Source organism: Zalophus californianus, chromosome 1 (genome assembly GCF_009762305.2).
Source record: "Zalophus californianus isolate mZalCal1 chromosome 1, mZalCal1.pri.v2, whole genome shotgun sequence".
Lineage (NCBI taxonomy): Eukaryota > Metazoa > Chordata > Mammalia > Carnivora > Otariidae > Zalophus > Zalophus californianus.
The window spans coordinates 116,943,400-116,968,861 of NC_045595.1; the positions used below are offsets into that span (position 1 = coordinate 116,943,400).

Below are 25,462 nucleotides of genomic sequence, written 5' to 3' on the forward strand. Positions count from 1 at the left end.
CAGTATGGAGGTTCCTCAAAATATTAAAAATAAAAATACCATATGATCCAATAATTCCACTACTGGGTATGATGATTCTTATATATAATATATACGATATATATACGATATGATGATTCTTATATATAATATATACGATATATATATATATATATATATATTACTTGGAAAATTTGAAATATTTACTTATTTTGTGTTTGACCAATTCCATTAAGGAAATCAGTTTGCTCAATCAATCTATAATGGCTCCCCAGCATCAAATAAATATTTTTAACTTTGGCATTCATTAATTGCACATAGGATAAACAAATACTATTAGTTTTAACCATAAAAGTATATTTTAAAATGAAAATCTGCGTGCATTTTTATATAGCAATTAAATATCCACAACTTGGTTTGTCAATCAAAATTTTTCAACATTCTGCTCTTATTTTCAAATCTCAATGCTATGAGTAATTGAGAATTTACTCTAAGTGGATTTTTAAAAAGGGAATATAAAAGTTAGAAATGTATTTAACAACTGGTTAATACTTCAGGTTAAACTATGGATCTTTCATAAACTGCTTTAGAAGGTCATTTTTCCCCAAGTATACCAATTTAATTTAGAAAATATTAGTGACAAAATTAAAACTGAAAAATTGACTAGAACAAACTACTTCACAGTGTAGAAATAATTAGTCTGTGGTTTTGTTTATGAAAATTTCCTGCACATACTAATCTGCATGTCCATGGCTAAGATCCCAGAATAGTAATTCACTCATTTGCATTAATGTTCCATGTGGAATATATTGATTCTGGCTCTAGTACAATAGCAAAAATAATTATAATATATGTACATTGAACATTATAACTAACTCACATGCTGTCTAAACTAATCCAGTGCCAAGTAATAAGGTCATCATTTGTCAGACACAATTAAAACAAAATTTTTTTGTAGATGAAAATCCAGTGTAGGTATGCATGTAAACTGTATACACCTGCACAGTGTTGTGGGTGTTGGCGAGATATGACCATAGAAATATCCTAAATTGATATAAATGGAAACTCATAGGCCTAACAGAGCAGTTACAGGTGAAAGGATCTTGCCTCCTTATAAACACAGTAAACCGGGGCGCCTGGGTGGCTCAGTTGGTTGAGCATCCGACTCTTGGTTTCAGCTCAGGTCATGATCTCATGGGTCTTGAGATCAAGTCCTGCGTGGGTCCTGGGCTCAGCATGGAGTCTACTTGAGATTCTCTGTCTCTCTGCCCTCCCCCTGCTCATGCATAGTCTCTCTCTCTCAAATAAATAAAATCTTTAAAAAAATAAAATAAAATAAAACATAGTAAACAATATATGGCCTTGACCTAGACATTTAATAGTAAAGCAAAGAATAAATAACCTTGAAGAGAGTCTATTCCATTACTTTTTTTATTGTTTTATTTGATAGCATCATTCTTGAGCATGGACTAGACTCCATGGTTTGGCCTCCCTAGGAGGTAGTTTCCAAATTGCGAAGCGAGCACTCCAAATTGCTATTCAGGTAAATAGAGCCAAATGGAGAGGGACTGCCTTACTAAGGGGGTTGGAATTTCTGGGACAAGGGAATGAGGGAACAACAGAGAAAGAACCCGGGTAATCTGCTCAGGGGTTCCCCTTAAATGCTTGCCTGAATTCTGAACTGCACATGTACAAGGTTAAACTCAAAAAGAACAATAAAGAACAGCTGCTGGTGGGTAGGAAATGAACAAAGATTTCAGAAGTAATAAAAGCTGAAGAGACACTGGAGTTTGGACCTAGGTAGAGCAGTTAATTTTCCAAAAAAATTTTATTATTTAAAACACTATCTCATAATTTATTAATGAAAAGCAATAAAATATATTTTGAAACAACCGGAAAACATTAAACGTTGGATATTAGTTGTTAGGGAATTATTATTAATAATATTTAGTGAGATAATAGAACTGTGGTTGTTAAAATGCCTTATTTGGGGCATCTGGGTGGCTTAGTTGGTTAAGCACGGGACTCTTGATTTCAGCTCAGGTCATGATCTCAGGGCTGGGGGATCGAGCCCCACGTTGGGCTCCACACTTGATGCATGCCTGCTTGAAATTTTCTCCTTTGTCCTCTGCCCCTCCCCCCACTCTCTCTCTCTCTCAAAATAAATAAAACCTTTAAAAGTAAATAAAAAGTAAAATGCCCTTATTTGGATATGTACAGAAGCACTTCTGAGAAAAGTAACATGATTAGGAGTTTAAAAAAATATTAGAGCAACATAAAAAGAAACGAATAAGAAGGATAAAAACAATGTAAGGAGAGAAGAAAGGAAGGGAGAAAAGAAAGAAGAAAGGAAAAAGGAGGATAATCGTTTAAGAGGTTACAACAACAGCTTTTTGAGTATGCTCACAAATTTGTAGATAAGCTGTGCTGTTGTCATCTGGCTCGACTCAGCTTAAATTTGATGTTATGTCGGCAGTTGGCTGCAGTTCAGCCAATGGCTGGATGATCTAGGATGGTCTCACTTGTTCTGGAAATTGGCAGGCTATTTGTTGGTCTTGGTGTTCCTGCCTTTAGTCCAGCTCAATTTTGTCTGCATGGTGGTCTTAGGGTTCTAAATACAGCAGAAGACAAAGTCCAATATACAAGCTCTTGTAAAGGCTCTGCTTGAGTTATGTTTGCTAATGTCTCATTGGGCAAAGCAAGTCACTGGCCAGCCCCAGATTCAAGGTATGAAGAAATAGAATTGACATCTTGATGAGAAGAATTACAAAATGGGATGCTAAAAGGTTGGGAAGATTATGTAGCCATTTTACAATTGAAAGAAAAGTCAAGGAGGAAAGGGAGGAAGGAAGGATAGATGAAAGGAAGGAAATGAGAAATAAGCAAGTGTGGCATAATGTTGATAACTATTGAATTTGGGGGTTGGGATAGAGTCTATTCTCCTGCCTACTTTGTGTATTTTGGAAGACTTAAAATATAGAAGTTAAGAAAAAGATTTGTTAAGCAGAAAGGTAATCCAACAACCATTTGTTTGTGTTCAGCAGTTTTTATTAATTTTCCTCAATCGATCAGGTCCACATAAATTCCACAAATTTCAGAAATGTTACAAATGGGTGAATCAAAATAAATTAAACTTACATTCTTCTATATCATTCTTATATTTTATGTATCATAAATATTGCCATAACAGACAGATAGAAAGGTATCTAAAATATTTTCCAAATGAGCTGCCTTGATAATATTTTTACCGAGTTCACAGGCTAAGTATATAATTGAGAGCTACCTTTGGTAGTAAAATAATAATCTAAGGAATATTTATGTGACTTAACATTCAAAATTTTAAGAAGCACATTGGGGTAGAGAAGTGTTCACTGCATTTGACATCTTACTTATGTAACTGAATAGTGCGGGGGGAATAATGTTTTTTTTTCCACAAGCTGTTGATCCTAGAGAAATGAACTGTCAGCAGCAAAGAAATCTGTCAGTGAAATAGAAACATTAAAATGGAATGGCTCAGGAAGTTACTTACGGTGATTTAGACTGCTTTGAAAAATTAATACCATATTATTAGGTAAAATATATCATTGACCTTACTAAAATAATTATGTGGTTACATAGGGAAACATTACTTGTAATTAAGTGATTAATATACTATAAACAGGATTTTAAAATACTTTCCGATATTCTGCTATAGTTCAAATTTTCAGTATTGGAACAGGGCAGTTATTTTCCAAATATTTTTCTCATGATAGGCTTCACCTTTCCTGGTTTTTAGACAGAGCAGGCTTTTGCTGGATTTTTTGGGTTGTTTTATTTTGTTTGTTGTATGTTTGTTTGGTTTTGGTTTTTGTCTGCACCCCCTGCTATTCCCAAGTGCTTGGCTTCTTCAGCTCCAAGCCTGAGATTTGTAAACATAAGGAAAACTGAGGAACACACAACCAAATCATTCCCTGGGTCCCCAGTCTGACTCCTTTTCAGAGTCTTTTGGGATTTTTTTATACTTATTCCTGAAAAATAGAGAAACTTACAATCTACTCCGTCTTCCCAGAAGTGGAAGTCTGTCCTATTATTTTTAATCATTGCTATTTACCAAAATGAAAAGAGAGAGAACTATAGTGATTTTAAGTGTTGGTTGAAATTCTGTTGAAGATCCACTTTCCCTAATCATGTGTCTCATGCAAACTATTCCAAAATTTCAAGTCTCATGGGGAAGAGACAGACAGCGTTATGATTATAATTTGCATCGTCTCTGTATTCCTAATTTTCTTTACATTATGTCAATAAAACATAAAAATATTAAAAAAATTGATTATCAAATATTTGCTAATGAGAAATGGACAGAATCTATTTTTAGTGAAAGCTACCTAGCTAAAATAATGTGATGTCTACCTTCTTGCCTCTTTCTGATCTTTTTTCACTGATGATTCTGTTATAATTATCACCTGTACCCACTGAGTTCTCAGTGCCAAAAACAGCAGTCTGTTTTCAGGTGTCAATAATAAGGCAGTGATGTCCCTAAATCTAGTATCTAGAGCATTTCATAGAGAAGTAAACAAAAAATGGTGATTATCAATTTATTTTTAAATATATGTGCATGTGTGGGCACCTGGGTGGCTCAGTTGGTTAAGCGACTGCCTTCGGCTCAGGTCATGATCCTGGAGTCCCGGGATCGAGTCCTGCATCGGGCTCCTTGCTCGGCAGGGAGTCTGCTTCTCCCTCTGACCCTCCCCCATCTCATGTGCTCTCTCTCTCTCATTCTTTCTCTCAAATAAATAAATAAAATCTTAAAAAAATATATGTGCATGTGTGTCCAAGTATGTGTGTGTATAGTTTGTGTGTATATAATATAGTTTGTCCCAGATGGCTTCAGGCCAGGGAGAACTAACAAAAAATGCATTTAGCATTTTGGAAGTGTTGAATTAAACATACTCTGTGTTTATGAGAAATATAACAAATTTATAAATCTCAAGGAGGAGATTGAAAACCATATTTTAACTTCAGAGGAATGAGTGAAGATGAAGACATTTACTACAATTTTAAGAACACCAGCCAGGAAATTTCTCAGTAGGAAACCTTGGAAGTCAATAAAAGCGAATTAACTACTGGAATGACTCTCTGTGGCAATCTGGAGAATGCTAGTTTTACCTTCACCTCTAGAAATGAAGTTTTTTTTTTTTTTTTTTGTAAACAGCAACAACAAAACTTTTTTACACATACTGCACACTCACATAGATGGGGAGGAAGAGAAATTAATTTGGTACATTTGTCCATGTGTGGAAGTGTTTTTCTCCTGTGTAGAAAAAGCATGATTTAAATAGACTTCAACCACTGTATTTTTCTATAATATTTTTACTTGCAAAAGTTAAATATTGAAATGAGTATAATATTTGCTTCTATATGGTTTAGATGAGTCAAAATTAAAATAAATTCAAAGTGCCTTTTTTAAATGATAAATCTCACTAGGGGCATTGTTGCCCATTTACTTACCTATTAGTGTACTGAAAAACATCACAGAAGTTTCTCTCAGATTGTACCTTAAGTTTGACCATTTTTTTGAAGATTTGTTTATTTGAGAGAGACAGAGCCCATGTGTGTGAATGGGATGGAGATGGGCAGAGAGAGAGGAGAGAGAGAGAAAATTTCATGCCGACCCCCTCTGAATGTGGAGCACCACACTGGGCTTGATCCCAGGACCCTGAGATCATGACTTGAACTGAAACCAAGAATTAGAGGTTTAACTCACTGAGCCACCCACGTGCCCCTAAGTTTGTTCACTTTTAACTATTTAAATATTTTATTGTACTATTCATAGCATAAACATGATCTGAAAAATTAGTATGCTTCTGTATTTAATCATTGTTTTTACTCCTGATTTATACCTAAACCACAGACCTATATCATACATCCCAAAGTGATAAATATATATAAATACATATATATTTGAGAGAGAGAGAGAGAGCGTGCCCATGTGTGTAGTGGGAGAGGGATGTGGGAGAGGGAGAGAGAATCTTAAGCAGACCCCATTCTGAGTGCAGAACTGGATTCAGGGCTCCATCTCACGACCCTTCACCTGAGCCAAAACCGAGAGCCAGATGCTTAACCTACACCTCCCAGGCACCCCCCCAAAGTGATATTTTTAATTATATTTAGTTGAACCAGAATTTGAGTTTTAGACATGAATATTCAAATTTGGACTAATGCATAGATTTCTACACAAGCTATACAATGCATCTAACATTAAATACCCACTTAGTAATAAGTGATAATGAAGATTGAGTTAATTATGGAAGGTGACACTATATCTTCCTTCTTTTTTTAAGTTTTTTTTTTTTTTTTTTAAGATTTTATTGTTGGTGTCCCTGGGTGGCTCAGTCAGTTAGGTGTCTGCCTTCGGCTCAGGTTATCATCCCAGGGTTCTGCGATCAAGCCCCACATCAGGCTCCCTGCTTTGCAGGAAACCTGTTTCTCCCTCTTCCACTCCCCCTGTTTGTGTTCCCTTTCTCTCTGTGTCTCTCTCTGTCAAATATATAAATAAAATCTTTAAATAAAAAAAATTTAAATAAAGATTTTATTGTTAAGTAATCTCTACACCCAACATGGGGCTCAAATTTATAATCCAGAGATCAAGAGTCACATGCTCTACTGACTAAGCCAGCCAGCTACCCCTTTTCTTTTTCAATTTTAAATGAAAAAGCGAGCTCAAAACATATTCTCAGAAATTTCCACAAGTAATTTACACTAATATTCCTTTCAACATTTATAATTCTTTGGAAAGATAAAAAGAAAAGACATGAAGAAGAGAACATTTGTACTAAGGTATATTAAATGTTTTATTCTCTACTGGTTCTCATTTCACCAAAGCAGTGATTCATTTTATAATACATTGTTTATATGGAAACATAAGGTAAAGCAATGAGAATCAAAAAAAAATTCATTGTTAATATAACAGTATGATATAATGGAAAGAATTGGAGTCTGGAATCTGACAGAAGTGAATTCAAATTCTAGCTCCTGTCTCACAAGCCCTGATATTGTCAATAGATTACTTATCTTTTATCAAACCATTGTGTCTAAATTAGGAAGAATAATAGCTGACAGGATTTTTTTTTGAGGGTAAAACATGATAATTCTTGGTTATTTTATCTGATTCATTGATGCATATAAATAACCCCAAATATATTTGTTGCTTATTTACAGTATCCTTAATAGACCTGATAACTATTGCCATTGTAGCATCCTACTTATTTTTAAATTATCTATAAATTGCTTTCTGTAATTTAGAGTTAGATCGGAAAAGTCGAATTATATATAAAAGAAGCTACGTCGGCGTCATGGAATATATTGCTTTAGGTTACTTAATGCACTCTCCATTGAAATTAAAGCTTCACTAAAGTAAGAATATAATGCAGATTTTTTTTAATTAAATGAATATCTTGACTTAGAAATGTAGAGATCAATCAATGCCTTCAATGTGTCAGTTTATGCTCTCGATCTAAATACAACCCAAAATGAGCTATTCATATACTCCTCTAAGTATACATTTAGTGTTATTGTTTATCATTATAACCTGAAATTAGCTTCCTAACAATATCAGAACACCAAAAATAAGTTTCTCTTCCAATTAAAGTAATCAAAATAAAAATGCTAATGACCACAAAAAAGCTTTTTAGATAAGAAAAGGAGTTCTATAATACTTGTGTGAATTTGAAGTAACATGTGACTATTCTGATGGTTTTGCAATATCTAGAATTAGACAGGCAAAAACTAAGTTTGCATTGTGAATCTGTTAACAGCATTGATTGAAAACAACATAACAGAAAAACAAGGAAAATAATTGATGCAGAGTTGCAGAAGTTGAAGAATAAATGCTTTATCACTAGTACTTACACATATGCATTGCATGACCAAATGGAAAAGAACAGACTGAATGCAAAATTTATTTTTCTATTTTATTTTTTTTCTGACATAACAATTATGAATAAAAATCCTTCTACAAACAACTCGGTCTTGAATTTGTATGTGCTATTTTTTTTTATAGAACCTCAGAAGGCATAAACACATAGAATTAAGTAATACTGACTTATTCTTTTACATTGGAGTTCCCTCCACCTAACCATAAAATTATAGATCATGATTAAAACAAGTTGACAATTAAGATAAAGTGTGCACAAACACATACACACATGTATATATTACATTTTACAAACATTTGGGATTGTAAATGTCTATGCATTTCATTACAAATTGTATTAAAATGATAAACATTAATATGCCAAAATGTAGATTTCAGCAGCATTATATTAATAGTGTGCTGAATCTTTTAATTAATAAAGTAAAAAATGTAGTTTAAATCAGTGTAGTTTGTAATAAACTAAACTTTGAAGAAGAAGATGAGTGCAAAATGTTTTAAGAAAATTGTTTTTTGAGGGGCACCTGGGTGGTGCAGATGGTTAAGCATCTGCCTTCTGCTCAGGTCATGATCTCCAGGTCTTGGGATCGAGCCCCACGCCTCACTCCCAGCTCAGCCAGGAGTCCGCTTCTCCCTCTCCTTCTGCCTCTCCCCCGCTTGTGCTTTCTCTCTCTCTCCCTTTCAAATGAATAAATAAAATCTTTGAGAAAAAAATTGTTTTTTGACTATTTTTGGATTAGGACATTTTTAAAAAGATTTATTTATATTTGAGAGAGAGAGAGTGAGCATATGCACGCATTCCTGAGTGGGGGGAGGGACAGAGGGAGAAAATCTCAAGCAGACCCCATGTTGAGCACAGAGCCACCATGGGGCCCCATCTAACCACCCAGGAGATCATGACCTGAGCTGAAACCAAGCATCAGACACTTAATGGACTGAGCCACCCAGGCACCCCTGGATTAGGTATTAAAAAATACATTTTATTAAATGTATCATGCTTAGAAATATTTTTGTATTACTATACAGAATCCAGTCCAGTAGTGTTTCCTAGAATTTTACAGAGGAAGCAGAATCATTTCTGTGATCCTGAGCTGGACCTTAGAAATAGGCCATATGGAGAAAAACAGAGAGATTCACTAGAGATCAATTTCAATTCATGGTTACCAAAACTATGTTCCTACTTTTCTCCATCTCACTTTTCCAACATATATCGCTAGTCAACTCCCATGATTCACAAATAACTCCTAACAGCGCGTGTTGTGAGTACCATATCCTCACATGCGCTTAATGGTATTTTGCTAAATCTTAGGGAATATAAGTAAAAAATAGAACTTAATTTGGGTTATAGAAAAGTAAAGTTGTTTTTTTTGTTTGTGTGACTGCGTTGTACTCAACATACATGATATATTATTAAATCGTCCCAGCAATCCTGTGAGGAATTTTAAATTTTGCCTACTTTACTAACATTGGAATTGATTTTCAAAAAGATATTGTCCTGAGATATTTAGCCATGAAAGCAAATACTTGAAACTATGTTTCGTTAGTTTCAAAGTCCATAGATTTTCCTCTTAAACTTTTTGGCTGTCTATTTTTTTAAAATGAAATGCAAAAAAAATCTGTAAGCATATGATCAACTAGAAATTTTCATTTTGGTCTTTGTTTCTATGTTAATATGGAGCAAATATTTATGTCTTTTTAAGTGGGCATTGGGAGATACATTTAAAGTTTATTTTTTAATTGAATAACTTTTTTATTTCTGTGGAATTAATTCAAAGATGATTCTAAATATAGTCTTTCTCTAATTTTTTTTGAATTTTAGAAAATATATAATTTGATAGGTAAATTTTTAGTTATAGAAAATACTACAAATAAGATCATTATTCTCTTCACATCCTTGTATTCAGTTATTTTTTAAAAAAATGTTTTAAAATATCAATTATGTACTGGGAAACTGGTGAATAGTAATAGACCTGGTACCCACTCTCATGGTGCATACTATCTAGCAGGAGAGATGCATGTGAATAAAATAATAATGGAAATGAACGTAAATTTATAGCATTATGGAGGAGAGAATAAATAAAATACAAGTAGTAATCTGATGTTTTAAATTTAAAAAATACACAAAAATCAATAACACATATGCTTAAACAGCATACGATATGATAGTTTTGAAAGTCCGTTCTAGTAAATATTACATAGATTTTATACACACACACACACACACACAGACACACACATATTATATGGTTTATAAGACAGGATGACACCACAAGGGAATTTAATATGAATACAAAATGAAGGGGGTCAACTACTGAGCCTCTTGACTATAAAATTAAAAGGCCAGAGAGATAAATAAGGAGGAAATAGTATTTAGTAGTGATAGTAATTTAAGTAGGTCAGCAATAGTTAGTAGTTATTAGTCACTTAGGAGAAAAAAAAGGGTATGTCAGCCTTTTACATCTCCCAATATGGTGTAACACTCCTCACTGCAATAGTGTGAACCATATGTTTCTTCAGTCCATTGAAGCATGGCAATCATTTTTTTTTAAGATTTTATTTATTTATTTGAGAGAGAGAGAATGAGAGACAGAGAGCACAAGAGGGAAGAGGGTCAGAGGGAGAAGCAGAGTCCCCGCTGAGCAGGGAGCCCGATGTGGGACTCGATCCCGGGACTCCAGGATCATGACCTGAGCCGAAGGCAGTCAGTTAACCAACTGAGCCACCCAGCCACCCAATACTATATGACACCATATAGTATTTGTTACAAATGTATAAATCAAATTTAAACGTATAAATTATCTTACAAACCTTTGTATAGCAGGTTAAAAATCAAGAGATGTGCATCACATGAATAGCAAATGAAACAAAAGTAGTTATGTTTTTAGAATTGAAAAAGTCTCTCTCAGATCCATGAATTAGCTGATTCCCTTCCCAAGCTTTTCCTGAATATCTTTGAGCCTGGGGAGAATCAAAAAAATGCCTTTGAAATTCTCCAAGGTGTATTTTATTTCCACTTTTGATTCATGTTTTTCTGGGTCTCAAATAAATATGAAACTATGATAACATTTCTCACCTTCTTAATAATTTTCAAAATGGACAAAACAAATGGTAAAAAGAATAGTCCCCCAAACACCTAAGGAATTAGACTAGTGTACATATTTAACACATGCTTATGGTAAAATAGACTCTCATTATCTAAAATAGCTGGGTATCCATATATGATTAATTTTTCCACTACTATATTTGGAGGACTGAATCTCTGCAAGGTCTTGTGGAAATAAAAAGTATTGAAGATACTATGTTGTGTATGTTTAAACTTCTTTAGTATCAAATAATTTGAACTTAACATTCAGTGATGAATGAAAGTCATGTCATTTTTTACAGCTTAACAAGTTTAACATTTTGAACATTAAAACAGACCAGTGATGGTGAAGCTAATATGCTCTTCATTTCAGAGTGTTTTTGTTTTTGTTTTTGTTCCTGCTTTCTAGAGCTGGTGCAACCTAGTGATTAAGATGCCTAGCTTTGGAATAGTCCTGAACTTCTCAACTTATTTGAGAAGTTCACAATTTAAGCAAACAATTTAATCTCTTCAGCCATTTTACTTATAAAAAACAAAAAGGCAATAATAATAACTGGTATGCCATAAAATGGTTGTGAGACTAGAGAAGGAAAACCAAGTATGAAGGCAAGTCACTGTGTACAACATAGTAAGTGCCCTTTAAATGTCCATGGTCATAGTCATTCTTATCTCTGCGTTATTGCTGAGTATGTAGAATTTGTTTTCAGTTTTTTTTTCCATTTAGTTATCTGATTTTTAAAAACTTCGCTGAATTCTTACATAAAAGCAAAAAAAAAAAAAAACCCAAACCTTAATTGTTTGCAAGTAGTATTTATCTAAAATATCAAGATAATTAATGGGAAAGTTGTATTGATTCAACGGACATGCATTTCATTTACACACTTTGCTGTATATCCATCAGTCCATGGTAAACTTAATGTTAACATGTCTCTTCCTCCCAAGATAACCTGAAAGCTCTTCTGGATAATTATATTAGGGATATCACTATTAATGTGATTTTGTAGTCATTCTTCATGTATAGCACTATCCAAACCTGCACACTGATGCAAAATGTTACATTTCATTTAATTTTGTGGCAGTAACAAAGAACTTAAAGAGTTGTTAAAGAGCACACACTTTTCATTTGTAATAAATCTTACCTGGACTATTGGGATTCCATATTTTCTATAGATATAAATCTATAACTCTTGTTAGAAACATTTTTGAATATTATTCATCATTAAAACTCTTCTTTCTGAATGAGTCATCCCTACCTAATTCTACTACATAGTAGCCTTTTCTACTAGAATTATGTGATATAAATATAATTTTATCTTAGATATGACTTTAATTTTACATGTTATCCTAAGCACCACAGGGCTATTTCTTTTTTTAAAAAATAATATTTTATTTATTTATTTGAAAGAGAGACAGCAAGAGGGAGAGACGGAGCACAAGCAGTGGGAGTGAGAGAGGGAGAAGCAGGCTTCCCACTGAGCAGGGAGCCCAAGAGCCCAATGCTGGACTTGATCCCAGGATACTGGGATCATGACCTGCAGAAGGCAGACGCTTAACGACTGAGGCACCCAGGTGCCCCAAGGCTATTTCCTTCTGTTTGAGTCATGATTCCTGGAACCACTACCTAATTTTAAAAATATAATTAAAAATATATTTCTTGTAAAAATAATTAAAATATATAAAGAAGAACAGGGAAACAACAGAACAACAATTTTTTTATATAGGATGCAGCTATACCTTATTATTTTTTAAATAAAATTGAGAGCTATTGAAAGAGACTGAAATAACATTAACATACATTAGATTCTAATCTTTGCCAGACATTATTCATATGAAAAAAATGATTATAGTTCATTGCTATTTTTCTTTTTATTCATAAGATTTTCTATTAAGTCTGTGATTCTAGGAGAGCAGGGACCAGGTCTAATGTAGCACTATATTTTAAGCGCCTGAAATGAAGGAGTGTTTCAGTAAATGCCTTTTGACTAATTAAGTGAATGAATGGGTGTATGTCATGTGCAGGAATGTTTTGCTTTACAAATGCCCTTTATTTGCCACGGGGAGACTTAAAACTTAAAGATCATGTATTTATTTATTTGAGAAGAGACAGAGAGAGAGCACATGGGGGAGGAGCAGAGGGAGAGGTACAAGCAGACTCCGCGCTAAGAGTGGATCCCCATTAGGGGCTGGATTCCACAATCCTGAGATCGTGACCTGAGCTGAAACTAAGAGTTGGACGCTTAACCAACTGAGCCACCCTCGTGCCCCAGGAATAAAATCTTTAAAGAAAAAATAAAAAGGTAGAATACCTAGGAATTCTACAGTCTGTATAATTTCATCATGCCTGTTCCCTTTACCTTTAAATAAATATAATAAAAAAAGGGATCACAATGGGATATGAAGGTAAAAGTAGCTTTTATTTTTTTTTAAGATTTATTTATTTATTTATTTGAGAGAAAGAATGAGAGAGAGAGAGAGAGCACATGAGAGGGGGGAGGGTCAGAGGGAGAAGCAGACTCCCTGCCGAGCATGGAGCCCAATGCGGGACTTGATCCCGGGACTCCAGGATCATGACCTGAGCCGAAGGCAGCTGCTTAACCAACTGAGCCACCCAGGCACCCTAAAAGTATCTTTTAAAGTCTAAATTCAGACTCTATGGAATCTAGGATATTCAGAGATCAGTTGTCCAGAGTTCTTGTTTACCTGACCAAGATTTTTATTTTGAGGAGGTCCCAATAGTTTACTCTTGCTTTGTTTCCATTGCCTCAGGAGATATATCTAAAGAGATACTTTTACCCCTGATGTTAGAGATATTTTTGCCTGTTTTCTCTTCTAGGATTTTTATGGTTTCAGGTCTTTAATCTACCTTGAATTTATTTTTCTAAATGGTGTAAGAAAATTTTCTATTTTCATTTTTTTTAAGATTTTATTTATTTATTTGACAGAGAAAGACACAGCGAGAGAGGGAACACAAGCAGGGGGAGTGGGAGAGGGAGAAGCAGGCTTCCCACAGAGCAGGGAGCCCGATGCAGGGCTCGATCCCAGAACCCTGGGATTATGACCTGAGCCAAAGGCAGACGCTTAATGACTGAGCCACTGAGGCGCCCCTTCCACTTTTGTTCTTTTGCATGTGTCTGACCAGTTTTCCCAACATCGTTTGTTGAAGGGACTGTCTTCCCCCTTCCATGTGCTTGCCTCCATTATCGAAGATTAATTGACCATATAATTGTGGGTTTATTTCTTTTTTTTATGTGGAAATAATGCAAACATTTATTTTCTATATCAGACAAGAACACAGCTAAGTAATCCAATTCTACTGCAGCATTATAAAAATTATCCCTTCACCACAGTGTAAGATTTAAATGCATCTGCACAAGGGTGCACACTATATAAAAGGAGTAAGGTTGCTGCTGCCCTGCCAAGCACTTCTGGTCCCTACCCAGGTCATACTGCAATACTGGTGGCCCAATGGTTTTATCCAAATAAATTGTGTTTAAAAAATAAAGCTTTTAAAGACAAGTCAAAATGCCTCAGAAACCATATCTCCAACTCAAACTTCATCTATTTAAATGTTGTATCTACCTCCCACTAATAAACCTTTCACTCAAACTGAGCAATAAATCTTCCACACTGAAGTGTCTTCCTTGCCCAATTAATCCAAAGGAAAAAAAACTGAAATGATTAGTAAAGAAAAATGTAGGGACTAACACACCCTTTTAATATGTTTTTAAATATTTTTAAGGTTTAAAAAGTGTTAAAGTTTGTAATTCCTAGTAGGAAAACATTATCTGAATGAATACCCTAATGGCAAACCACTATAGAATGTTTCAGTTGCATCTGGGGCAGAGGGGTAGGGATTCTCTTCACAGCACCCCAGCTTTCTTCATGAGAAGGTCAGAGGTACACTGGTTTGTATTATTGCGACATCCATTAGGTGATAGTTGCTCTTCCTTCAGCAAGGGCTTTATTTGTCAGAAGGGCATTATGCTTGACCTCCAAATTTGGCTGACAATTTACTGATGAGATTCATAACCTTTGGATTGCTCTGATATTTTGACATATTCGCTGGGTTCTGGGCCACATCCTGGAAGGCCACCATAACTTCTGGATCCTGCATGGCTGCGAGAACCTCTGGATCACTAAGAATTTCATTGAGCCCAGGCATTCCTGCCATTCCAGGCATCCCCCCTGCCATTCCAGGCATTCCTCCAGGAAAATTACCAGACATTCCCCCAGGAAAGCCACATGGGAAAGAGCCATACTGAGCTACTGATTGTCGTTTGGCTTCTTCCTCCCTCTGGGCTCTCTCATGTTCTTCCCGAGTCTTCTTAACCCTTTCTATTCTTTCTTTGATCTCTCGCTCTTCACGTTTTCGCTCATACTTTCTCCGATGTTCAGCAGTTTTCTGGGCCCTCGGTTGAACTTCTTTCAGCATTGCACTAGCATCTTCATCGTAATCCAGTTTACAAGCAAGGGCAAGATCATGTGCTGCTTATTCCCAATGGCCCAGAAGTCTGTGTGCTTTCCCTCCCCACTTACAAGGCTGAGCTGAATCAGGATTTATTTCAATAGCTCTGTCACAGTCTTGAATGGCAGCATTTGGCTTCTGTAATTTGATGAAGACACTGGCTTTCTTGGCATAGAGAATGGCCAAACGAGGATTCAGGTTGATGGCATCTGTGAACAAGTCAATGGCTTTCTGTAGTTTGCCATCATTTAGGGCATCAATGGCAGCCACTTTTTTATCATTTGCCTGATCCATCATTTCCTCGGTTATCTCTACATTTTCATCTCCCATTTCTTGAGGGGCATCAGTATCTGGTTCAATCACACCTTCATTGTCAATTTCTAGATCACTTTCCTCACTTGATGATTCGTCTGTCTTTATGTTTTCCTCCGCCTTCTTACTATCTGTTTTTTCTTCCTTGATGTTGTCTTCTGATTTAGTTTTATGAGTGGCAGGTGGTATTTTACCCCCCATGCTCTCCACCCACTCCCGCAGGAAGCTCATTTCCTCGGTGTGCAGAACGCTTGGATCCTGCTTACACATTTTCACGAAGGCCCGAAGCTCGCTCACTTTGCAGGGGTCCATGGTCCAGAGGCGGTGGCAGGCGGCAGGCGGCAGGCGCGGCTGAGGTTGCAGCCCAATTCCAGGTCCGTGTACTAGCTCAGCATGATCGTGTAGAAGGGGCAATTGTGGGTTTATTTCTTTATTCTTTTATTTTCCATTGATCTATATGTCTATTTTTGTGCCAGTATCATGTTGTTTTGAATACTACAGCTTTGTAATATAATTTGAAGTCTGGATTGTGATGCCTCCAGTTTTGCTTTTCTTTTTCAAGATTGCTTTGGCTGTTTAGTGTCTTTTGTGATTCCATACAAATTTTAGGATTGTTTCTTCTAGTTCTATGAAAAATGCTGTTGTATTTTGATAGAGATTGCATTAAATCTGTAGATTGCTTTGAGTAGTATAGACATTTTAACAATATTTTTTCTTCCAATCCATGAGCAGAATGTCTTTCCATTTCTTTGTGTTGTCTTCAGTTTCTTTCATCAGTGTTTTATAGTTTTCATTAAATATTTTTTTGCTTATTCATTCATTCATTAATTCATTTGAGAGAGAGAAAGAGCATGAGAGAGAGTGAGTGTGAGTGGGGGTGTGGAGAAGGCAGAGAGAGAAGGAGAAGCAGGCTGCCCCCCGAGCGAGGAGCCCCACACTTGGATCATGACCTGAGTTGAAGACAGATGCTTAACTGACTGAGCCACCCAGATGCCTCAGTGTTTCAGAGTTTTCAGAGTACAGATCTTTCACCTTTTTGGTTAAGTTTATTCCTAGGTATTTTATTAATTTTGGTGCAATTGTAAATGAGATTGTTATCTTAATTTCTCTTTCTGCTGCTTCATTATTAGTGTATAGAAATGCAACAGATTTTTGTACATTGATTTTTTATCCTGTGACTTTACTGAATTCATTTATCAGTTCTAGTAGTTTTTTGGTGGAGTCTTCCAGGTTTTCTGTATATAATATCATGTCATCTGCAAATAGTGAAAGTTTGACTTCTTCTCTGCTGATTTGGGTGTCTTTATTTCTTTTTGTTGTCTGATTGCTGTGGTTATGTCTTAGCACTATGTTGAATAAAAGTGGTGAAGAGTGGACATCCTTGTCTTGTTCCTGATCTTGGGGGAAAAACTAATAGTTTTTCCCCATTAAGGATGATGTTAGCTGTTGGTTTTTCATTTGTGGCTTTTATTTAGTTGAGGTATGTTCTCTCTAAACCTACTTTGTTGAGGGTTTTATCATGAATGGATGTTGCACTTTGTTAAATGCTTTTGTTTTTTTGCATCTATTGAAATGATCATATTTTTCTTTTTAAAGATTTTATTTATTTCTTTGAGAGAGAGAATGAGAGAGAGAGCACATGAGAGGGGGGAAGGTCAGAGGGAGAAGCAGACTCCCTGCTAAGCAGGGACCCCCCCCCCAATGCAGGACTCGATCCCGGGACTCCAGGATCATGACCTGAGCCAAAGGCAGTCGCCCAACCAACTGAGCCACCCAGGCGCCCCAATGGCAATCATTTTTAAAAATTTTTTATCTGAGTATAATTGACACACAATGTTACATTGTGTATCAGGTGTACAACATAGTGATTCAACTTCTTTACATGTTATGCTACACTCACCACAAGTTTAGTTACCATCTGTCACCATACAACACTATTAAAATATCATTGACTATATTTGCTATGCTGTACCTTTTATTCCCATGACTTATTCATCCATAACTGGAAGCCTGTATCTCCAACTCCCCTTCAACCATTTTGCCCATCCCCTACCCTCCCTTCCCTCTGGCAACCATCAGTTTGTTCTCTGTATTTATAAGTCTGATTCTGTCTTTTGTTTGTTTATTCATTTGTTTTGTTTTTAGATTTAGCATATGAATGAAATCATGGTATTTGTATTTCTCACTCTGACTCATTTCACTTAGCATAATATCCTCTAGGTCCATCCATGTTGTCACAAATGGCACTAACTCATTCCTAGGGCTGTGTAATATTCCTCTGTGTTGTGTATGTGTGTGTGTGTGTGTGTATATCTTTCTTATACATTTATCTATCGGTGGACACTCAGACTGCTTCTGGGTGTTAGCTATTATAAATACTGCTGCAGTAAATACAGGGGAGTATATATATAGTTGACAATGTTGAGACTGAGAAATAAGGAAAAAGAGGTAATGGCTGCATATAGTACATACTGAAGTACTTTATTTATCCAAGAATCTTTTTTTTAATATTTACTCTGTGTTGGAATCTGTGTTAGGATACTTCATGGGATACTTTGGTGATAAAAATAGATGAACTCTTTGTCCTGTGGATCATTTAGTAAATATAGCTGTAGTTGATGAAAAAATACAAAAAAATGGTGGATAAATAGTAGGATGAATCACATCTTCTCTTGGCATTCTTGTAAGTGACTGCTTCATCCTGTGCAAATAAATTAATGAAGCAGTTAGTGGAAAATATTTAGGGGATGGTTGAAAAGGAGGCTATGAGTGACTAATGGGTATGGCCATTTACAAAGGGGTAAATTTTATTTTTAAAAGCATTACAATTAGCAACTTTTAAAAGAGTGAAAAAGAGAGAGAGACTTATTTCTTATGTGATAGCAAGGGTCTGTGTGCTTGTTTTTCTTTGCCAATGCCAGTGGGATGACCTGCTGGTTAGCAGCTTAGTAGGACATTATATTATAAATCTTTAATACATTATATAAATTCTCAAATATCTTCTTTTAATTCTTCAATGTTGCAATTTTGTCTTTTTGACAATTTTAACTACATTTCCTGGATCTTCCAACAGCTTCTCCTTTGTTTCCTTTAAATCAGCTCTTCTGATTCAGTTTAAACATTGTACTCAGGAATTTTACCATCTGCTTTAGAAACAGCATATTTTATTTTTAAGATGTTATTATCCCTTGAGATAATTTTATTTCTTTTCACAGAGCTCCTCAAAATCATTCAGTGTTCAGGACTCCCTTGACCTAATACTTCTCTATTATGTATTTTCATTCAGTATCTCCTCACATCATGCTCTATATTCAAAGAGCAAATGTGATCCTTGTACAATATGTTGAATATATGTACTATATTCTGGTCAAGAGCCTGGAGGTATATGATAAGGAGAACAATAAACATCCGAACATTAAGACACACATGTAGTTTATAGATGACTCTGTATAATATCTGTTATTTGTTGAATGAATAAAAATGTTTTTCTGTTTCTATCCCCAAGCAATTAAAGGAGGTGGTTAGGAAGTTAATTATACTTTTATACTTTAATTCATTTTATTAGACTCCAGTACTATTCATGACTCCTTAATAACCTTTGGCTTGTAGAATAATATAGTAAGCTTCTTTTAATCTAAATTTCAGTCATACTACCCATAAACTGATGAGATGATCTGCCCTTGACATGCTTATCCTTAGATACGCATGCTTGAGAAAATTTTATCATCCAGTATATATATAATTTTATGTCCTATTACATTTCTCTCTAGGAGATTCTTCAATAGATTAGAATAATTCTCTTGAAAATATGAGCATATTATTCCTCTTTTCTTAGTTTCCCATTATACACAAAAAGTTTTATTTTAGTCCCTGAACAATCATATATTCATGTCAGTGCCTGCAAGCATATGTGCCCTAAATGTCAGCTCCTTCAGTTAATCAATATATAGAAGTTTGATTTTTTTCCCCCAGAATTGTGTTTCTATGAAAATCTCATGTTTCCTATGAATATCTTCTGACATTAAATGAATGAGTCAATCAGTTTACACTTGTTTTGTCTATGAGTTAAAGAATAACATTATGCTTACTGGGACACTATCTAAAATTGTGTGTGTGTGTGTGTGTGTGTGTATGTGCATATAACATATCCATATACTGTTGCACAATTCAACTCTTGCACTTAAATTTATCCAACTTTACATAAAAATTTTCACTTCTGAAACTTCTCTACCAACATGAACAGCCCTTCACTTGGATTTCTTTTTTGTTTAATTTGCACTAAGAGAAGTCATTTAAGTCTAATCACAAGGGGTTTAGTAAAGTCAGAAACAAAGGAAGGAAACCAGATTGACATGATTTGTAAGGCTGCTGCTTAGCAACTGAGTTGTCCACATCCCTAGCTCCGTGGTTCATTCTCATACAGAAGCCTCCTAAAAAACTGAAAATAACCCCGTATCAATGACCTTTGGAGTCACTTACAAATATCTGAAGCTGAGAATGATAAATCTGCATTTGCCAGGTTTCTATGATAATATATATGCCATTGTATAGAATCGTTATCATATTTAATTTCTTATCCAGTCTTTCCATATTATTTTTATCCCAAAAGAATTTTTCCCCTCCAGGTGGATCTTTTACTTAATTCAAAAAAGAAATCACATATCTTCAAGTACCTACCAGGTAGTGAAATGTTAATGTGGACTTCAAATCTGCTTCATAATTAGACTGGAGTGCATCTTAAAAATAACAGTAATCTTTTTTTAAGATTTTATTTATTTATTTGGGAGAGAATGTGAGCGGAAGAGAGGGCACAATCTGGGGGAGAGGCAAAGGAAGAGGGAGAAGCAGACTCCCCGCCAAGCAGGGAGTCCAACGACTGTTCTTTTCTGGAACTCAAATACTGTTTGTCTGCAGATGAACAAAACAGAGTGCCTAAGCTATTTTTTTCCTGAAACATCTGAAGCTCTAGATGGCTACTTTAAGCTCCGAGCTTTTTATTCTCTTTCAAGTTAGTATTAACTTTATATTAACTTTGTATTTGTTGTCAAATCAGTTTCAATTACTATCAGAATAATAGATTCAACAGTGTTTCAAAATTCCATGGCAAAATTTTGTTTTCTATTTTGAAAATGAATGTTACTCGGTCTGGATCATCAGCATGACTTCCAAAAGAATACATCCAATACTCACAGTAGTATCCATTACTAAATAAAAATTGTTTTCCTGTTGCTTTCTTTAAGATGCTTTATGAGAGACTAAGTACATTGGCCAATTCCCCAACTTAACACTGTGATTAAAGAATTTAACTGTTTTTCTGCTTCCTTCATGGATAGCCTCATCCTTCTGCTTTTTATAAGGAAGGCGATGACCAATGTCTATGCTGTATGGACCCCAAAGTATTCTTAGAATTCATAATAGAAGTATTGTAATTTAGGACTACACCCCCCCACACACACACACAGGTGTATTATCAGTACTCGGCAAACTCTTCAAGATCTGTGTTACCTTGTTTGCCTCTAAGCCAGTGACTTTGGCTTTTTTTTAAAAAAAGATCTTATTTATTCATTTGAGAGAGATAGCGAGAAAGAGCAAGAGTAGGGAGGAGGAGAAGCAGACTTCCCGCTGAGCAGGGAGTCCAATGCGGGGCTGGATTCCAGGACTCTGGGATCATAACCTGAGCTGAAGGCAGACACTTAACCAACTGAGCCACCCAGGCCCTCGACTTATATACATATAACAACCAAACCCTTTACTCAAGAATAAAATGTTAAGTGGGATGCCTGGGTAGCTCAGTCAGTTAAGCATCTTCCACTGGCTCAGGTCATGATCCCAGGGTCCCGGGATTGAGCCCCTCATCGGGCTCCCTGCTCAGCGGAGAGCCTGCTTCTCCCTCTGCCTCTGCCTGCCGCTCTCCCTGTTTGTGCTCCCTCTGTCTCTGACAGATAAAAAACATCTTAAAAAAAAAATAAAATGTTAAGTGTCGATTCAATAAATGTCAAATGGCTGTACACTGGCATCTCTGGTTCTCTACTTAGAGGTGGAGTTATGAGCCCTTGATGGGCCAGAGACATGGCAGAGCCTTCCTCTCCTTTCTCTAAAGACACAGTGGAATTCTAATGGGGAAAGCAAACAAACAAACAAACAAACCTGGCTCCTAAGAACACAGTTTGAGCACTCTTTCTGTAGGTGTTTCCATGGCATGGAGGGAATATTTGAAAACTCATCTTGATGTTAGTTTATGTAAAAAGGGTAATGACATTTTCATTGCTCTTGCTGCGGATTGCCCATGAAATACTCATTTTATCAAGGTGGATAGGGAGGTAGTCCAAACTCAAGCATAACTAAAATGATGAGTTCTCATACATTTTTCCTAAGTGGTAAGTGCAACATGAAAAGACTCAAGTGAGTTTTTTTTTTTTCATGTAAAATTTTTTTTAAAGATTTTATTTATTTATTCATGAGGGACAGAGAGAGAGAGAGAGAGAGAGAGAGAGGCAGAGGGAGAAGCAGGCTCCCAAGGAGCAGGGAACCCGATGTGGGACCCGATCCCAGGGCCCTGGGATCATGACCTGAGCCGAAGGCAGACACGTAACCATCTGAGCCACCCAGGCGCCCTCATGTAAAATATTTTAAGTGAGGTTTTCAAGGAATGCTTTTCATTATTGAGAGTGTGGTCATTCTTCACATGCAACAATCAAAGCTTTGTGCCAAACAAAATACACTTAAGGTAGAATAAATGGATTTTACATGAGTGCTTAAAAATGTGACATACATAAATGTAAACTGATTTGACGTCTTCAGGTTGAATTACAGGTCTATAGGAAAAATCAAGTGTTTAGGATGCAGTTAGGAAGGCCAGACAGAAGAATTGGGATCAGCATGCCCGATGATATGGGATATTAGTCTAAAAAGGGACAGCAGTATTGAAAAAGAGCCCACTTTCAGGTCTTCGTGATTTACTTTAGTGTTGTTGATAATTTGATTTAAAGTATATCTTAAAACTGAGGAGGAATTTTCCTGAAGCACGCAGAAAAAAGAAAGGAAGGAAGCAGGTGAGAGAGAGAGAAAGGGTAAGCAAAAAAGTTAGTGCAAAAATACTTCACAACAATCTACGAATTATTCAAAATGTGGTCTGTAGAGGGTGGTAGCAATAATATCTGATAAGGATGAAAAGCAGGAAGGGCCAGAAAATAGAGGAAAAGGCAGGAAATTTAAGGTAGGAGAAAGTAGCCCTAAATGCTTTGTTTTCTGATTTTTGTGTTGGCGGGTGATTGAGGAAAACCTTAGAGAAGAACCAGCTGATAGCCGGATGTTCCTTTGTGTGTTTGTTTTCTTTTAGCTAATGTGCCCCTGAGGCTTGGTGTTTCCTTCCTTGGGGCTAGGGTTTTCTACCCAGCAGCTTATTAGAATCAGAGGAGGATCTTTTAAGAATACCGAGAATAAACCCCCTATCAGGCCAATTAAAATAGCATCAGGGGAGGGGGATAGATCTGGGCACTAGCTTTTTGTTATTATTATTTTAAATTCCGTGAGTTATTATAATGTGAAGCCAATTTCAAAGTTTCAATCTAAGTAAGCTAGGGCAAGTTATAAAGTGAAGCTAAGCCTTTTTATGGCGTTTTAAATAGGGCCAATCACTAAGCCAGAAGCAATAATGGGAAAGGAAACTAGACAGAAAAGTTCAAAAGCTAAATAACAATGGTAGAATCTAAGAGATTAAAAGATACTACATGTTAATTACTGCAGTCCCATTGTACAGACAAGAAGCTGACATCCTAACTTGACATTTGTTTATATCCTTACAGATTAAAACACAGTTTTTTCTACCTTATCCCTTCCTTGTTCCTTGCTGCTGCTTCCTGACCAGTGACCATCCCTAACCTCCTCAAAATGTTTTACTTTTGAAGTTCATGCCTTTAGACAATGGCAACTCTTGCCAGCACATAGATCATTACATATCTTTCTACTATAAATCCTTCCATAATTTCTAGACATGTCAATAGTTCAGCCATTCTTCATTTCTCAAATCCTTGACCCTATGTTCTAATCCCAGTCTCAGTTTCTCATCCCGTAATCCAATCCTAGTTCCCAAGAATGATTCTGCACTACAATCCCCGGGGTTGCTTTTCAAAAGCTACAGAAGTAAATCAGAATCTCCAAGTTCACTTCTACCATTCTTCCTGTATCTGATTCCATAATTCTGCCTTCTTTTCTATTACACTGTTTTCCTTGTTCAATCCATCATCAAGCCTTCATTTGAACTTGAGCCTCATTGTCATTTATTCAAGAACACTGATTCTTATCATTTTCGCCTGTATTTCCTTCAACATTTCCTTTTTATTGCACCCTCCGCAAGAGCATGCTAGGTCCCCAGTTGTATGTTAGGCACAGATCAGGTGGAGAATGTTATGTAATTTGATCAGATCCTATACAGAGTAGAAGTGTTAGTGATAGAAACTAAGTGTTCTCATCACCAGACCAATATTCTACTTACTGTACTAGACTCTGTAACTTGTGAGATCTTCATTCTTTTACTCATTTACTTATAGTTTATAAAGTGCCAAAGGGAACTTTTCAACATAAAAAATTAATAAATGTAACAGAATTTTTAAAGGTCGATTTGGGCTTGCCTGAATATATTAATCACGTCAGTTCCTCTCCTACTAACATTTAAAAAAGTGATAGTCAAGAAATTTTAATTGTCATTGATTTGTATGTATAAAAAAGCACACCATAGCTACATTTTGCTAAGTACTATATTTAGAATAAAATAAAATTTAGCTCTGATAGGTTACTTCTTGTGACCACATAATGTATTTAGAGTTTGGAAAATAGAGCCATTCATTTGTCACAGAAACAATTTTTTTGCTATAATTATTGTAAAGTTTATTAGTGTGTCTCTCTCATCTGAGGAATAGAAATATGAAGCTTTTTATTTTTCCTAAAAATTTAAAATTGAGGGCCAGTTTCAGAGATCAGAGTATAGCAACTCTATTGTTTAAAAAATTCCTAAGGTATCTTTGTTTAAATCCTGTTTTGAATACCTCTGTAGTCATGGGCACCTGGGTGGCTCAGTCAGTTAAACATCTAACTTCAACTCAGGTCATGATCCCAGGGTCCTGGGATCCAGTCCCAAATCAGGCTCCCTGCTCAGCGGGGAGCCTGCTTCTCTCTCCTTCCCACTCAGGCTCTCCGTTGCTATCTCTGTCTCTCTCAAATAAATAAATAAAAATCTTGAATACCTCTATAGTTAATATAAAAAATAAAACGCTGTTGATTAAATTAAGATATCAGTAACTTTATGAATCACACCACATTTCAGGATTTTAATAAAACAAAATGCTGAATAGAAACAAAACACACACTTTTATAAAAGAGAATCAAGTTCCAATGCTCTGCAAAATTAGATAAATTTCTGTAAGACAGTTCTGTTATCACGACTTTAATTTCAAGTTTATCATAAGCCTTACTGAAAACTTACATCTAGGATAATTTGTCATTTTAAATACTCAGGACACAAAAGAAGGAAAACTCTGTAGTATGTTTAAAATGTCATATTTTACTGTAATTTATTTTTTTTTAAATACGTAAAAATAAAAGGGAAATGAGATGGGAGCATTGTAGTATCTGCTCTATAACCTTATAAATCTGGATTTGATTTTCTGCTCAACAACTATAAATTTGGGCAAGTTATTTTCTTTCTGAGAAAAGCATT

General features: G+C 35.6%; 1 pseudogene; it reads right to left on the reverse strand.

Annotated features, from left to right (window-relative positions):
* Positions 1 to 14,922: 14,922 nt before the first annotated feature.
* Positions 14,923 to 16,059, reverse strand: LOC113918537 (annotated as a pseudogene).
* Positions 16,060 to 25,462: the final 9,403 nt, after the last annotated feature.